The 17,265-nt window shown below is 36.9% G+C and overlaps 1 pseudogene; it reads left to right on the top strand.

Moving 5' to 3' along the window:
• The first annotated feature begins 2,548 nt into the window (after positions 1-2,548).
• On the top strand, positions 2,549-16,197 carry LOC104676620 (annotated as a pseudogene).
• The last annotated feature ends 1,068 nt before the right edge of the window (positions 16,198-17,265 follow it).

Genomic DNA, 17,265 nt, shown 5'->3' with positions numbered 1-17,265 from the left:
AGAAGTTTGAATCATGGTAAACCAGATACACTCAGAGACAGAACCTCAAATTAGTCAATTAGTATGCTATTTACGGGACTAGGGAAATTGTCATAGCAAGTGCATGGCCCTTTTTTAGAGTTTCTCTAATAAACATAAATAATTGAGAAATAACAAATAATTAATGCCAGCCCATTTAAGTACCAGACAAGGGTTATAGCCAAATGATAGGTTATGCTTTGTGGTATATGTTGGTAAACATCAAAAGAAAAATTTTAAACTATAATTGGTTGCTGATTTTAAATGTTTGAAAATAAAGCAGAAACTGTTGTATTTCATTTTAAGCATATTAATGCTCTTGGATTTATTCATATATTGTGAATAATTTATTCATATATTGTGTTACAAAAATAAAACATAATATAAAAAGAAAATCTAAGTAGAATGTTTAGTAGTATTCAGATTTACTTTTAGCAGTAGACCTTTGTTGAAGAAAATCAGGCAAAGTTGAACTTGGAAAAAACATTGTAACGAGATTTTTTATACACCTTGTATAAAAGGATTGAGACTTTATTTCAGAGGTGAAAAAATTTTTGCTATTCAAATATACCTTTTAAAAAAGAAATTATTCACAGTCAGAAAATAAATTAAGATCATTGGTCTGAATTCATTAAAAAATAGTTCATTGCTTCAATTGTGGGGAATAAATTAATTTTCATATTTCTCTATAAATGTAATTCCTTCTATTAAATCTGTACGTTAAAGTTGTATCTAGGCCTTTGGAATTTATTCCTTATAATGACTCCTTGTTTCACATCAGGCCTAATCTTCAAAGTTAAAGTTTTGTAAGATCAAAGCATTTCTGGGTCACACAGAATGAAACACATCTGGTACAGGATAGTTTTTCTCAACACAGTGGGTCAGAGTCAGGCATGCTGCAGCCATAACTTCCCAAAGAGATTTACCCACCTAGACAGAAGAGTTGATGGGGTCACCTGCATCTAATCAATCGTTATGTCAGATCCTTTCCATCACAGTAATGAAACGTTAAAATAATATACTGCAAGTTACTGTATATGACTTCTAACCTTTGCATTATTATCCAGGATTAAATGGTAATCATCATTATCCTCCTACTTATTCTTAAGTCTCTCTTTTAATGACTCCTTAAGCCCTCTTATCATTTGCTGTGAAACAATTTTCAAGTTTGATGTTTAGTCAGCTTCTTTATAACTTTGAGCATCCTTCTTCATTTCATAACTGTCCTTAATATGTGATATTTCTTCTAATAAGAATGGGAGCTGTAAAGCAGATATGCAGGGTGATGAAGACAATTTTGGAGTTTTTCCAGTGAAATTTCACACACAATTTTAGGGGATAGGTAATCTCCCCCAAATTTTTGTAGCTTAATTTTGATTACAGTTTATATTCCATATTCAGAAACTTTCCCCCTTAATTTTAGAATTATTTTTGTATTTTTCAAATGTAAATGTACTTTGAAGGCCAGAAAATAATTTTATTTTGTAAAAATACCAGGATTTAACTTTTTAAGGACTGTTATTTTATGTCATTTGTTGTAAATAATCTATTTGTTGTCCTCAATTTTTCTGTTCTAGTTTAGTTAGTCATGACATTACTTATACTAGATAAAACTTCCATGGCAGTACAGTTAATAATCTGTAAGAACAAATATTTTTGTTTAAAAATTTACCTTTTGAAAATAGCAAAACACTTTTAGTTCTTAAATCTTCTTTATATTGCTGGAACTAGATGGAAAATTTGTTATTATTGCTTTACTAATTCAGTCACAGAGTCACAGAAATATTAAGGAAATTTCTCAAGGCTGTGATGCTCCAAGGACTCATGAATTTACTTGTTTCATTAAATCAACAGAGCTGTACTTAATTAATGAATTATTAAGAAAAATCATCATAATTTAGAACTCTAAATTATTATTGAGAGTCTCTCAAAATCAAAAGGGTTACAAATTTTCAGTCAGTTGCTTTTTGAAATTAAATTTTAGAAAAGAATTAAATTGACTCTCAATTTCTGCACAGGTATATAGAGAGCCAGAAACATTATCATTCTCAACGTTACAATGAAAACAACAAAAGTCAAGTAAACAAGAAGTTTGTTTTAGTGTAGATGTTGATTTGCCAGAAGTTTGTATATTTTTTAAACACATCAGAGCATGGAGGCCTCAGGCCCCAAAATCTAAGGAGAGGCAGGCACCTGTGAGTATGGCATAAAACCAGAACACTGGCTTACCTGGGCAGTCTGCTCCTGGATTCCTGTAGAGTTCAAGTAAAATGATTGGCACATTTCTGAAGTCTTAGAGTGCACATACCCTGCCAGATAAGATCTAGAGAGTCCAGAAAAACTCTGCAGTGTGGGGAGAGAGAACCAAAGGAGAGGAGAACAGAAACCAATGCAGAAGCAGTAAGGAACTCTGGGGGCATTCTCCCTCAGCTCCCCTAATGAAGAAATGCCTTAATCTCTGAGACAAAGGAAATGAATTGTCCTCAGGCACTGGTGAAAATCCACCACAGCTGGGAGAAAGGGACAGGCCATGAACCATATACCCCTGGGAAATAAGGACTGGGCTCACAACTATGCTGGAGAGAGAATGATTAAAGAGGTAATGAATCCACCTTTGCAAAAATTATAATTGAGAAAATTATGACAGTGAAAAAGATCTGATGTAACTGACTAAATCTTGCTTCTAACCTCCAAGCTGTCCTTGTTCATTCCTGGGCATAGGTCAAGCTAACTTTGTGGGGAGGTGGGAGGTGGAACTTAGTTTATAATTTAACTTTTAAACCGAGACAATAGCAGCCCTTTCCCAAAACAAACTGCCTTTCTGCCTGGGAACTAGACTGCCTTCGTAGGACTAAGAAATTAGCCACAAGATTAGAAATTATGGTTTAGGAGTTACACAGCTGGAGACGGCAGGATACTGAACCTCCCCAAATTGCTCCTGGGGATAATATCCTTAATATAAAACCTAAGATCAATGCTTGAGATATTTTGCAGATCCTATACACCATGGATCAGCTAGAAACACCCAGATCAATAAACTGGCTCATCTAGTCTTGCGGTCTCCACCCAGGAACTGACTCAGTGCAAGAGGACAGCTTCTACTCACCATGATTTTGTCTGTGATCCTATCAGTCAGCACTCCCCACTTTCTGACCCCCTACCCACCAAATTATGCTTAAAAACCCATATTTCCTGGTTTTCAGGAAGACTAATTTGAGTAATAATAAAACTCCAGATGTCTGTGTGAATTAAATTGTTTCTCTATTGCAATTCCCCTGTCTTGATAAAATCGGCTCTCTGGGCAGTGGGCAAGAAGAACTCATTGGGTAGTTAAAGTAATATCCTAGAGACCCAGGGATTCATTGTAGTTGAATTTTATCTATCTACCTTGTAGTTAAATTTTATCAGAACAATACTGAATTCCCCACCTTTACTATCAGGTTAACAATTGTTCAATAAAGAAAGAATTACTTGCATGAAACAAAGCATTTCTGAGGTACAGTATGAAGGGAAAACCTAAACCTCAGAGTAGAGTAATTAATCGGGGGAAAATTCTGGCAAATCAATACCTACACTGAACAAAATAATTCCTTAAAGATTTTAACATCTGTGGTGTACTAAAACTAACCATAGCAACAATAAACATAAAACCCAGTTCAAGTCTTAATTAGATCAACTAAATCCAACTTACTGGAGGCCTAGCACAAGGAAATGCATGTCCATCTCAAGCCATAAGAACATTTTGTTGTCAAAAAATAATGAGTATTTCAGTTTTAGCCCTGTTTGCAGGCTAACAAGTTAATTTGTCACAGTTTCATGAATCCTGCCAGAAGAGAGCAAGAGTCAGAGATAAAGGATAGTCTTTTAACATACAGCAATGAAACAGTTGGAAATCTATATGGAAAACAAAGCAAAATGAAGGAAAACCTTTAAATAGCATTATAGTTTCTTTAACAGAATTCAAATGGTTCTTAGGATGGATTTTAAAAAAATAGTTTATACACTATAAAACTTCTCAAAAACTTCCTAGAATATCTGTGTGGTCTTGGTTTTGGTAAAGGGTTTTTGTATAGTGTAGCAAAAGAACAACCTATAACAACAACAACAACAAAAGATAACCAAATTAAAATTATTTGTTCTATTAATGATACTTTTAAGAGAATGAAAAGACAAGCCACAATAGAAAATTTTTGAAAATTATATATCTGATAAAGGACTTCTATTCAGAATAACTCCCAAAGCTTCACAATAGGAAAATAAATAGCACACTAAAAATTGGTCAAGAATTTGAAAAGACATTTTACTAAAGAAATTGTAAATATAATGATATGGTTTGGCTGCGTCCCCACCTAAATCTCATCTTGAATTGTAGTTCACATAATCCCCACATGTCACGGAAGAGACCTGGTGGGAGGGAGTTTAATCATGGGGGCAGTTACCCTGATGTTCTTCTTGTGATAGTGAGTTCTCACTAGATCTGATGGTTTTCTAAGGGGTTTTTCCCCCTTTTACTTGGCACTTCTTCTTGCCTGTTGCCATGTAAGACGTGTCTTGCTTCCCCTTTGCCTTCTGCCATGATTGTGAGACCTCCTCAGACACGTGGAACTTAGAGTCAGTTAAACTTCTTTCCTTTAAAAATTACCAAGTCTCGAGTATGTCTTTATTATCAGCATGAGAACAGACTAATACATATGACATATGAGTATATTAAAACACACACAATATTATTCATCATTAGAAAAATGTAAGTTCAAACTATAGTGTGATGCCATTACAAAGCTATCAGAATGGCAAAACAAAACAAACAATAACAAAACCTGACAATACTAAGAATAAGTGAGTATGCAGAACAACTGAAACTTCCCTACATTGGTGTTAGGAACTTATGGCCACTTTGAGAAAACTGCTTGAATTGTTTTTTAAAAATTCTCTTAAATGATTTGGTTCTCTTGCTTCCTCATGGCCAAAATGTTCAGAGAGCATTATTGTACTTGTGATTCATATTTTCCAGTTTTATTTAACTTTTATTTCAAGTAACAACACACACTCACTGGGGCCTACTGGGGGGTAGAGGGTAAGAGGGAAAGGTTCAGGAAAAATAACTATTAGGTACTAAGCTTAATGCCTGGGTGATGAAATAATCTGTACAACAAACTCCCATGACACAAGCTTACTTATATAACAAAGTTGCACACGGTTATGTTTTATAAAGTTAAATGTACACTTACCATTCAACCCCATCAATTTTACTGTTTGTTTTTTGACCATGTGAATTCAAAATTTACCTTCACACAAAAACTTGGACACCAATTTTTGTATAAGCAGCTTTATTATAACAACAAAAAACTTGAAAGAACCTAGATGTTCTTAAATGGGTGAATTGATATATGGTAGTATACTCATACAATAGAATACGACTCAGCAACCAAAAAGAGCATGATGTATTGTTTTATACAACAGCATGAATACATCTTAAATGCGTTTTGGTAAGTGAGAGAAACAAAACCCTAAGGGTACATGTTTCATGATGTTTCCATTTATATGATATTCTGGAAAAGGCAAAATTAAAGGGATGAGCTGCTGGTTCCCAGGGTTTGGGGGTAGGTGGAGCATAGAGCAACTTTGGGGTTGATGAAATTCTTGTGTATGACATTATGACAGTAGACGAAACTCAATGCATTTGCCAAAGTCCATAAAACTGTACAAAAAATTAGATAATTTTACCCTATGCAAATAAAAATTTCACCAGAATATATAGGAAACGAGAAGGAATGTAGACTGTGACAAATGAATTCAAGCTTGTTACACATGAATGACATCTCTAAATATGGGGAGTGGAAGAGAAAAACTCTTGCCGAAGTAACTTTAGAAAACAGTATTTTGACTGGATATTGTGAAGCTAAAAACAAAATAACTGTACACAAACTCTGTACTCTGACTAGAAAGGCTACTTCTCACAAGGAAACGGGTCAGCAAGTAAGTCTGAAACTATTTTATAGCTATACTTGAACCGAATAAATGGGCAAATACAGATAAGAGAATTGTTAAGGTAGAAGTCATAATTAAGCAAAGGACGAATAGAAAGAAAAAACAAGCAAACAAAAAAAACTGTGCTCCTGGAGTGGAGTCAGAGATATCTGTATAAAATATATACACATATGTAGATACACACACAGAGAGATGGATATACGTGAGTGTAAACATGGGTCAGTATATATACACATATAAGTTTTCTAGCTTTGTCTTCTGAGCAGCTATAGACAGTGATACCCTAGTAGCAGTGAACAAACTTGATGCCTCCCAACATATCTTTATTTTTAAATAGTATTCTCCTGTACAAGGAACCGGGACTCTTTAAAGAAGTGGTTGATTCTAGGAATATGCAAGAAAAATATAAATTAAACCTGGGTTATTTTGTGTTCCTAGAAGGAAGTTTCAATCAAAAAGAGTGGGGCCTTTTGAAAAACGTAAGAATTAACCTGAAAGGGGTCCCAATCTCCAAAGCTGGAACAATTTGATCAGCAAAAAAAAATGATAATGTTGAATTGTAGCATAATAAAATAATTGCTCATAAAATCAAATATTCATATGCCAGAGTCCACAGATTACATTAGGGTTCCTTCTTGATGTTGTATACTCTGTGGGCTTGGACATAGATAACATGTACATTCTATTAGAGCAAGATACAGAGTAGTTTTACTGGTCTAAAGGTTAATTTTATTTTTTTCATTTAACATTGTAACAGTAAAATTTCCAATGCTATCACAAATTATTTTCAAGTAAATCTAATTGCTATATTATATTACAATGTCATATGCATATGTGTATATATACATATTATATATGTGTGTATATTATATTCAAATATTCATATATGAATATTTAAGTGTTTTCAAGCTTTTTCTTATTGTAAACGATCTCTCGATGAACCCGTATATTTTTCCCTGTATCTGGGTTTATTTTCTACTTGTAGGTCAATTTCCTAGATATTTAGCTTTGAGATATATTGCGGGAACTGGCCAGCAGTCCGCAATGCAACGGGGCTCTCTCTTTGCTCCCAGGCAGATTGGCAGGTCGAGAAATAATAGATACACACAAGGTGGTGAAGGCTGAGTCCAGGGGGGTCACCGCCTTCTGGTCCTGAGGTGCCAACAATGCACTGGATATGCCAGCATTTATTATTGAGCTTAGTGAGGGCAGAGGTAGGTTAGTGAGGGATTTAGGGTCATTTGATTATGAGGTGAGATGGTCACATGGGGATGAAGTAACTCTTTAACATAACATCTGTATGCAGAAGTACAGTATACAGAGATAAGAATTTACAATATAGTGTATGCATCAGTAATTTCTAACAAAGCCTTAAAACAGGAACAGCAGTAACAGTTATGGCAAAAGCTGGTTACAAACAATTCATAGAAACAGGACGTGAAGTTTAATTTCTAACAGAACCTTAAAACAGAACACAGTCTTTCCATAACCCATGATTAGCAAGATATTAATCAACAGTAACAGTTGCAGCAAAAGCTGGTTCCAAACAATTCATAGAAACAGGACATGAAGTTAGACAACTGGTTAGACCAGAAATTCTCAGAAGGGAGTATGCCTTAACGCTAAAGAGGCTTAGAAGAGCCGCCGCAAGGTGAGGGCGTTTATAGCTCTATCTTATCCATATGGACAGGCGCCCCCCACCACCATCCATTTATAGGCTTTCCATGAGGGTCGCATTCCATTCCCAGAGCTATGAACATCTGCTTTTCTGGGATGGGAATCTTGGTGATGTGAAACCTCCCTGACTGCACGTCCATTCATAGGCCCTCTGCAAGGGGAAGCACATCCCGTGCTGTTGGCTCATTCTGGCAGTCCAACCTGGCATTGTCTTTACACAATCCTGCATGCAATTTTGTATTTACAATAATCAGGAGCATTTCATCTTTTATTCCATATCAATAGTTTCAGGGGGTCTCCCTACAGGGATGGATGGATTACTATCAAGGAAGGTGGCAGGGAAGAGGACTGAATTGGGTAGAGGGAGAATTTGGGCTCTGATGCATGATCAAAGTGATCTCAGAGAACTTCATGTGAAACTGTAAGCTGAAATACTCCTTCAGATTTATCCTGAGTTGGGGTAGAAGGGCTAAATCTTTTTATCAATGCATTTACTAGTTACTGGTTGTGAGGTGCTTAAGGGAAGGGAGCAAGACTTCAGGTAAGAAGGATTTATACAGCATAGCTGTTCCCAAAGAGGGCTTTCTGCTGCCGACATTCCCAAGAAAAAGTGGAGTAATAAGTTCTTTCCTGATGGTCTAGCCCACCACAGCATCTAATATAAAGGCTGTCACAATTTTCAAGGCTCTTTATATATTCTAGCAAATATCTCTGCAAAACTGTTGTATAATTGCAATTAGTGCTGATGTATTAATTAACAGCTAAAAGTTGCTTTAAAACAGCTCACATAATAAATTCTTAGTCTATTTAGTTTGTTCATTAAATACCTCACTATATAAACTTTAACAAAATATTATCTGGTCTTACTTGTATATTTAATTTTACTTAGATTTTATGAAATGTTTAAATATGTTTTCTTATCTTAAAATTAGAAAAATATTCTATTATATTTGGCTTCATAATGTATAGTTTATTTCCATATATAATCTTGCAGAAATTTGTTTCTGTATTTAACATTATGTAGGAAATATACTTTTTCTGTTTCCAAACAAGTAGTCATTTCATGAATAATCAAATATTTCCTCATTGATTTGAAATGTCACGTTTATTACATAATAAATTATCATATACACATATTCTCCATGCTTTCCATTGATCTATTTGACTATTCCTCCATCAGCACCACACTTTCCATTAATAAAGATTTATGATGAAAACCTCTCTCCATACTTCTTTTTTTCTCATTATTTCTTTGGCTATTTCATACATTTAATCTCCGAGATGAAATTTAGAATCAGTATGTCAAGTTATAAAACAACCACAACCACAAAAACAAACAAATCAAAAAGAGATTTAGGATGGATTTGTATTGAATTTATGTATTAACTTTGAAAGAATTGGCATCTTTACAGTACTAAGTCTTTTCTCCAAGCATGTGAATCTATTTCATTTACTGAGTCTTCTTTTATGTTGTCACAGCATTTTTTTTTCAGGTGATTTGGCATTCGGTTCAAGCATAGATAAGAAATAGAATGGAATATCTGTATAAATCGATTCTAGGAAGAGTTTGGGTCAGGATGACCTAGAATGTTGGCAGTCTGTTTCTGTCTAAATTTGCAAACTATAAAAGCTGTACATTTGAATGTTTGTATAAACTTCAAGCATCCCACAGTACAATCTTCTTTAAGTTCCTTTTTGTCTACGTTTTGTATAATATTTTTCTGTGCAGCAATATTTTAGAATCTTCTCTCAAAGGAAGGGCATTCACTAAAAAAAAACAGACCAACGTAATAGTTGATCTGAGACCAAGATTTGCTTTCTGTGACAATGTTTAACTTTTACCTATAAAACATACTGCTTTCATTTTTATAGAAGTCATTCCAAATGCAAAGGTTAAGAATTTCTCATTATTTCTTTCTAATAATTTATAGCATGATTATTATATCAAATTATTTAATATACATTATGATTATAGAATCAACATATTTTTGTGAACAATTTGGAAAATATAAATAATCCTTCCCCAACTATATTTTGCAATTAATAGCAAACCTGAGAAATCACTATTTACAGATTTAAGTATTTCTCTATTATATTAATATAAAAATAACAAAGCAGGTATTTTAAAACTTTTATAAGATACTTTCCCAAATACTCATAATTCAAAAAGATGATACTGAAGTATTTAGTATCATGGAATAATGTTTGAAATATATATTTAATTACATATATTATATAATAATATATAATTATTCCATGATGTTAAATATACTTCAGCATAATCTTTTTAATTGGCACATAATATCCTACCATATAATGTTAAAATACGTTGAACTAATCCATTATATGTGGCTTACTAGGTTATTTTCAATCTTGTTTCTCAGAAAAGAATGCTGAATCTAAGCAAATGCTTATTTCCTTAGTATCAGTACCTAACACTGAAATTACCAATAGAGAATATAGTTTTTTTAATGATTTCAATGTATATTGCCAAACTGTACTCTGGTAATTTGGTATCAGTTCACATTTGCATACATATGTTTGAACTCTATGTTCCAGGCTGATTTTTAGTAATGAGAATGCAGCAGTGAATTAAACAGACAAACATCTAAGACTTCATGTAGCCTACATTATAGAAAGAAAGCAAAAATCATCAGGATAAATAGATTTACTTTTACATACACTATATATGATCATTATGAACTGAAGTGTATACTGAATTCATATGTTGAAGCCCAACCTTCCGATATTAATCTATTTTAAAAAAGAACTTTTAAGAGATAATCAAGGTTTAAGGAGGTCATAAGGATCAGATCCCACTCCTATAGGACTTACAGCCTTATAAGAAGAGGAAGAGGGAAAGCTCTTTCTCACTTTCTACAGGCATCAACCAAGACACGGCTGTGTGAGCATACAGCAAAAAAGGGACTGTCTGTAAGCCAGGAAGAAACCTACACCAGAATCGAACCATACAACCACTCTAGAACCCTGATGGCAGACTTCCAACAACCGTGAGAATATAAGTTTTTGTAGTTAATAGTCATAGAAATAATAAATCAACAGAAAGAGCAATATGAGTTGTCAAGGGTGCTGAAGTTTTACAGAGCATTCAGAGAGTCTCACTGACAAGACGTCAATAAATATATTAAGATAATAAGGAAGGCAGCATGCAGATATTTGGATAAGAGCATTTCTAGGCAGAAGGAACAGAAGTGTATAGGTCCTAAGGTTAATAATTTGTTATGTAATCAAGAGACAACAAGGAAGGCAGTGCTACTATAATGCACCAAGTAAGTGGAAGAATAGTTGCTGATGAGGTTGAAGAGATATTTTTGGAGCAAGACGATACAAAACGTAGTAAAGACTTGGGCTTTAATCTAATTCTATGTGTAATAGTCAGAAGTCTCCAATAGAACCAACCTTCCTTCCTTCCTTCCTTCCTTCCTTCCTTCCTTCCTTCCTTCCTTCCTTCCTTCCTTCCTTCCTTCCTTCCTTCTCTCTTTCTCTCTTCCTTTCTCTCTTTCTTTCTTTCTTTCTTTCTTTCTTTCTTTCTTTCTTTCTTTCTTTCTTTCTTTCTTTCTTTCTTTCTTTCTTTCTTTCTTTCTTTCTTTCTTTCTTTCTTTCTTTCTTCCTGTTTCTTACTTTCATCTACGTATGTATCGATTGACATCTGTCTATCTATCAAAGAGGAGACTTATTAAGAGAATTGGCTTTCATGATTATGAAGGCAGAGAAGTCCCATAATATACTGCCTGTAAGCTGATAAAATAAGAAAGTTGGTAGTATAACTCAGTTCAAGTCCAAAGGCCTATATAACAGGAAACCGGGGAGCTGGCGTGTCTCCCAGTCTGAGGTTGAAGAGAGGTAGAGGTGGGGGACGCTGATGTAAGTCCTGAGTCTTGAAGCCCAAGGGCAGGAGAAGATGGATTTCATAGCTCAAAAAACAGAGACAGAGTTCACCCTTTCTTAGTTTTTATTGTTCCATTCAGGCCCTCAACAGAGTGGATTTTGCCCACACACATTGTTTAGGATCTATCTTTCTTGCTCAGTCTACTGTTTCAAATGCTAATCTCTTCTAGAAACTCCATCACAGAAACATCCAGAAATAATGTTTTGCTAGCTGTCTAGGTATCCCTTAATCCAGCCAAATTGACAAATACAATTAAGACATGATATGACATACATTTTAATAAACTCATCCCAGTTTTTCTGCTGAGAATGTACTGGAGAACTGCAAGAGTATAATAGGGATACCACTTAAGAGACTATTGCAATACTTTAGACACATGGTAGTGGTTTGGACCAGATTATTGATAGCATGAGTAGCAATAATTAGTCAAATTTTGAATATATTTCTAAAATAGAGATAGTAAGATTTTATTTTTGATTGGATATAGTGGCAGAGAGTGAAATATAAATAATACCAAACTTTTGGCCTAAGAAAGTGCAAGAATAGAATAATTAACTCACACAGGGAATTATGGAAAACTACAGAGAACATTTTGAAGGAGAAGTAAAAAGTAGGTTTTTGGATCTGTTAAATCTGAGATGCTTATTAGATGTTTCAGTAGAAATGTCAGTAGGCACTTGTATATGTGAGTCTGGGAATTAGGGAGAGGTAAAAGGTAGACATCTTCAGAATACAAATCTGAAGATATAAGATTGGGGTTCACATATGATGAGTGTGAATATAAAAATATTCCAATGATTAGCTCCAGTGTACACCACTATTTCACTGTGGATTCGAGAAAAAAACAGCAAAAGACTAAGAAAAAAAAAGGTCAGGATTATCAAAGGAGAGATACTAGTGAATGAAATGTCTTGGGAGCAAGTGAAAAAGGGTTCCAAATAGGAATGATTAAGTGCAACTGATAGATCAAATTAAATGATCACCACATTTATTAATAATTAGAGACTATCATTGGTGACCTTGACATGGGCAGTTTCAATGAATTGGACAGGGCAAATTCTAAATGAGGTAGATTCTAGAGAAAATGAGAGAATATATGCATAGACAATACTTTCAGCAGTATTGCCAAAAAGACTTCAAGATAAATGGATGCAGTATCTAGAGGGAGAAGTAAAAAGATGTTTGAAGTTTCTTAAATTTATATATTACTTATTCTTCGAGATGAGAAAAACATGGTTATTATTAATTATTAACCACATAAATAAGGTCAAATATCCCATTTAAATGATTCAATTGAGATGGAAAATTGATGAAGTAGAGAAAAAAGAAAACTGTTGAAGTACCGTAGTTAAGTATTTGAGAAGGGATGGAGGCACTGGTGATCAGGCAGGAGCAGACACATCCATCCATTGAAACAAGAGAGCAATGAAGAGAATATGGATGATAATTAAATTCAGAGTGTAAGGAAGCTTGCTTGGTACATCTTGTCAGCATTAAGAATTAACATTATTTAAAAATGAGTACAGACCTCAATTCAATCAGCTGGAGATAGGTATTGTAGACATAAGGTCAATGGACTTGAAATCTGCCTCCAACTTTTGGCGAAGTAAACGTATAAGTAATCAGAAATTAGATGGTGCTATAGTTTGGATGTTTGTCCTACCAGATCTCATGGTGAAATTTTAGCCCCAATGTTGAAGATATGTCCTAATGCAAGGAGTTTGGGTCATAGGGACATATCCCTCATGAATGTCTTGGTGCCATCCTCTTGGTAAAGAGCAAGTTCTTGCTCAATTAGTTTTTGTTATCCTTTTGTAGTGAGTGAGTTCTTGCTCTATTATTTCTCCTGAAAGTTGGTTGTTAAAAAGAGCCTGGCACCTCCCTCCTCTCCCTCTTGTTCCTCTCTCACCATATGATACCAGCATATACTGGCTTCCCTTTGACTTCTGCCACCATGAGTGGAAGGATCTGAGGCCCTCACCAGTGCCCAGTCTTGAACTTTCCAGCTGGAAGAACAATAAGTCAAATGAAGCACTCTCTCTCTCTCTCTCTCTCTCTCTCTCTCTCTCTCTCTATATATATATATATATATATATATATATCAGTATCATGTATTACTTTATAGCCACACAAACAAAGACAGATGGCTTGCATTAAAAAGTGGAAGAATGAAGCAAATTCACAAGGAGGAATAACAAATATTTTTTAAAAGTAGGGCATACAACTCCTGTAATAGATGACTTTGACATGACATTCTCAGTTCTACACTTTACATTTAGCAATTAAGTTCCATAAAAGTCCCGAGTATCCATCTAAATATGAGTAAATTTGCCTTAAAGTCTATTCCATGATATCATGTTTCACAATTAACTCATGTAGGGAGAGTGTGTGTGTGTGTGTGTGTGCACGCACACGCACAGATACCCAAATGTTGTTTGGCCTTTAAATTTTGTTATGGGTATTTCTGCTTCTATGACTGAATATATCAGACTAACAATCCTACTAACAGGAGCTGTAAAAATAAGACTAAAAAATGTTTTAAAAACCTGTTTGCAAGCCGGGCATGGTGGCTCATGCCTGTAATCCCAGCACTTTGGGAGGCCGAGGCAGGCAGATCACCTGAGGTCAGGAGTTCAAGATCAGCCTGACCAACATGGAGAAACCCTAACTCTACTAAAAATACAAAATTAGCTGGGTGTGGTGGCGGGCGCCTTAATCCCGGCTACTTGGGAGGCTGAGGCAGGAGAATCCCTTGAACCCGGGAGGCAGAGGTTGCAGTGAGCCGAGATGGTGCCATTGCATTTCTGCCTGGGTAACAGTGCGAGAGACTCCGTCTAAAAAAACAAACAAACAAAAACCTGTTTGCAGATATTATAAAGGAATCAAGGCAGCCAGGTCTTGATGGGCACAGTTTCTGTAGAGAAGAAACACATTGAGGTGAGATTTACATTTCCTCTGGGTGCATTTGCTCATTCACTACACTGGACATAAATGTCAAACAGAAAACATTCTAGAGCCTGTGGCAGTCTCTGTGGGTTTTGTAGACAAAAATTGGAGCTCAAGGCTGCCAAAGCAACCATGATTTGAGGAGTCAAAATCTTGGAGAAAAGAAAATTACTGTATAGAGAATGGAGCCTAATAGTCTTCCAGCAATTTCGAGTCATTTACTGATTCTTAAACTGCATATGCCCAGGGCAAGTTATTGTGAATATAAGCAAAACACAGTTAATTAGAGGATAAAATGGTGAGCAAAGAGAGCAAAAGACTCATTTGGCTGGAAAGACAAAAATTGGAACTCAGGAATTACCAAAATAGTAGGGGCACTTGTAAACAACCAAAACTTTCAATTTGAGATTCAATTTTGGTTTTACCTTGGAGATAAGAGAAATTAGAATGTCAGACCCCACACAAGAAGAAGTTGAGCTAGAATTTATTCACGATGATCTTTTCATATTCTATGCATTTTCCAAAAGTAAACTTACGAAAAACTGATGACAAAGAAAAATTATAAAATCAACTATAGACTCATTACCTTCAAGGAATAATCATAAAGGTAATGGCCAACTTTTCATCATAAGCCATGGAAGCCAGAAAACACAATGACACCCTTCCAATGCTGAAATAACTGGCAAACTATAAAATTCTATATTCACTTAAAATATATTTCAGGCTGGGCATGGTGGCTCATGCCTGTAATTCCAGCACTTTGGGAGGCTGAGGTGGGCAGATCATCTGAGGTCAGGAGTTCCAGCTCAGCCTGGTCAACATGGTGAAACCCCATCTCTACTCCAAATACAAAAATTAGCCAGACGCAGTGGAGCGCGCCTGTAGTCCCAGCTACTCGGGAGTCTGAGGCTGGGTCCAGGCGGCCTGGAGGAGCGCAGAGGCCGTGGATGTTGACAGATCCGTGGCCCAGTACTCTGTGGGGATTGCCAAGCTAGAAAGAGACGTCAGCCTGGGCCCAGCCCCCATCCCCGAGCTCACACACCATCGTCGGACTTGAGAGCGCCTCCTTCCTGGAGGAGGACTTCATTCCTTCGCTGTGTTGAACACGATGATGGGCAGAGGCGGCTCCTTCTCGGCTGGCGGCCTCGGCAAGGGCATATTCTCCAGGCTCTACTCAACGTGCTCAGCAGGCACCACTGGATGTATAACGCGACCTCCTACCACCTCAGCTACGAAGACACTGGCCTCCTGTGCATCCATGCCAGAGCCCACCCGAGACATGTTCGAGAAATGGTAAAAATCAGCACGAAGAGGTTTATTTTAATGGGCGGAACCCTGGACGCGATGGAGCTGGAGCGAGCCCAGGCGCAGCTGACGTCAATGCTTATGATGAACCTGGAGTCCAGGCCTGTGGTCTTCGAGGATGTGGGGAGGCAGATGCTGGCCACTCGCTCCAGAAAGCTGCCACAGGAGCTGTGCACACTCATCTGCAACGTGAAGCTGGAAGACGTGAAGAGATCTGCTTCTAACATGCTCCAACGGAAGCCGGCAGTGGCCGCCTGGGCGACTTGACCAACCTGCCTACTTATGAGCACATCCAGACCGCCCTGTCGAGCAAGGACGGGAGCCTGCCCAGGACTTACCGGCTCTTCCGGTAGAGCTGCTCCCTGACCTGATGGATCCAGGAGCTGCAGCTGGGGCCAGTTCCGTGCGTGTTAGTTTGGACACGAATTTAGTCTAAAACGCTATCTGGTTTTACAAACAGTGCGAACAGTGTCTCCAGAGCACCCACGCAGTTTGCATTCCTTCAGAACTGAATGTGCCAATCAGTGGAGTAAATATTGACACTGACCACGGCAAGCCAGGAAGTAGGTGAAGTGCCGAGCGCGGGAGGCCAGCGTGCCATGAGGAGGCTGGGTCAGCGCTCCCCCTCCTCAGGGGCTCTCAAAGGCACATGGTGTCCGGCAGGTTACTTGAGAGGAGCAAGCCCTGAGCCGGGAAGCAGCAGAGGCCAAACTATCAGAGCCTCCCCAGCGGCCACCAAGTTCCTACGTCGGGTACCAGGACTCACCTCTGACAAACGGGAGAAGACAAGGGCCTGGTCAGCTCCGAGGAGCGCGGTCCACGCGTGTGCACGCCTGCTTCCCTGGTAAAAAAGAGCTGTCATCTTTCTTAAAAAAAAAAAGTATTTTTCAATCTTTCTATTATTTTTTCACCCATTAACTGTCTGCACCTCCTTTGCCCCAGCCCCGCAACCACCCTTCCCAGCCTTTGGTAACCGTCATTCTACTCTCCATTTCCAGGAATTCAGATGTTCTGATTTTCAGATACCAGGAATAACTGAGAACACGCAATGTTTGTCTTTCTGTGCCTGGCTTATTTCACTTAGCGTAATGATCTCTAGTTCCAACTATGTTGTTGCAAATGACAGAATCTGTTTTTATGGCTAAATAGTACTACGTTGTGTATATGTACCACATTTTCTTTATCTACTCATCTGTTGAGGGACCCTTAGGTTGCTTCCACATCTTGTCTATTAACAGTGATCCAACAAACATGAGTGTATGGATATCTCTTAAATATGATGATTTTGCTGTCTCATACCTTATCTGTATGGTTGGCTTTTTTGAGAAACCTCCAAACTGTGCTTCATACTGGTTGTACTAATTTACAATCCCACTAACAGTATATGAGGGTTTCCTTTTCTCCACATCCTTGCTGGCAAT

Source organism: Rhinopithecus roxellana, chromosome 2 (genome assembly GCF_007565055.1).
Source record: "Rhinopithecus roxellana isolate Shanxi Qingling chromosome 2, ASM756505v1, whole genome shotgun sequence".
Lineage (NCBI taxonomy): Eukaryota > Metazoa > Chordata > Mammalia > Primates > Cercopithecidae > Rhinopithecus > Rhinopithecus roxellana.
This window is presented reverse-complemented; position numbering and strand designations above follow the sequence as displayed.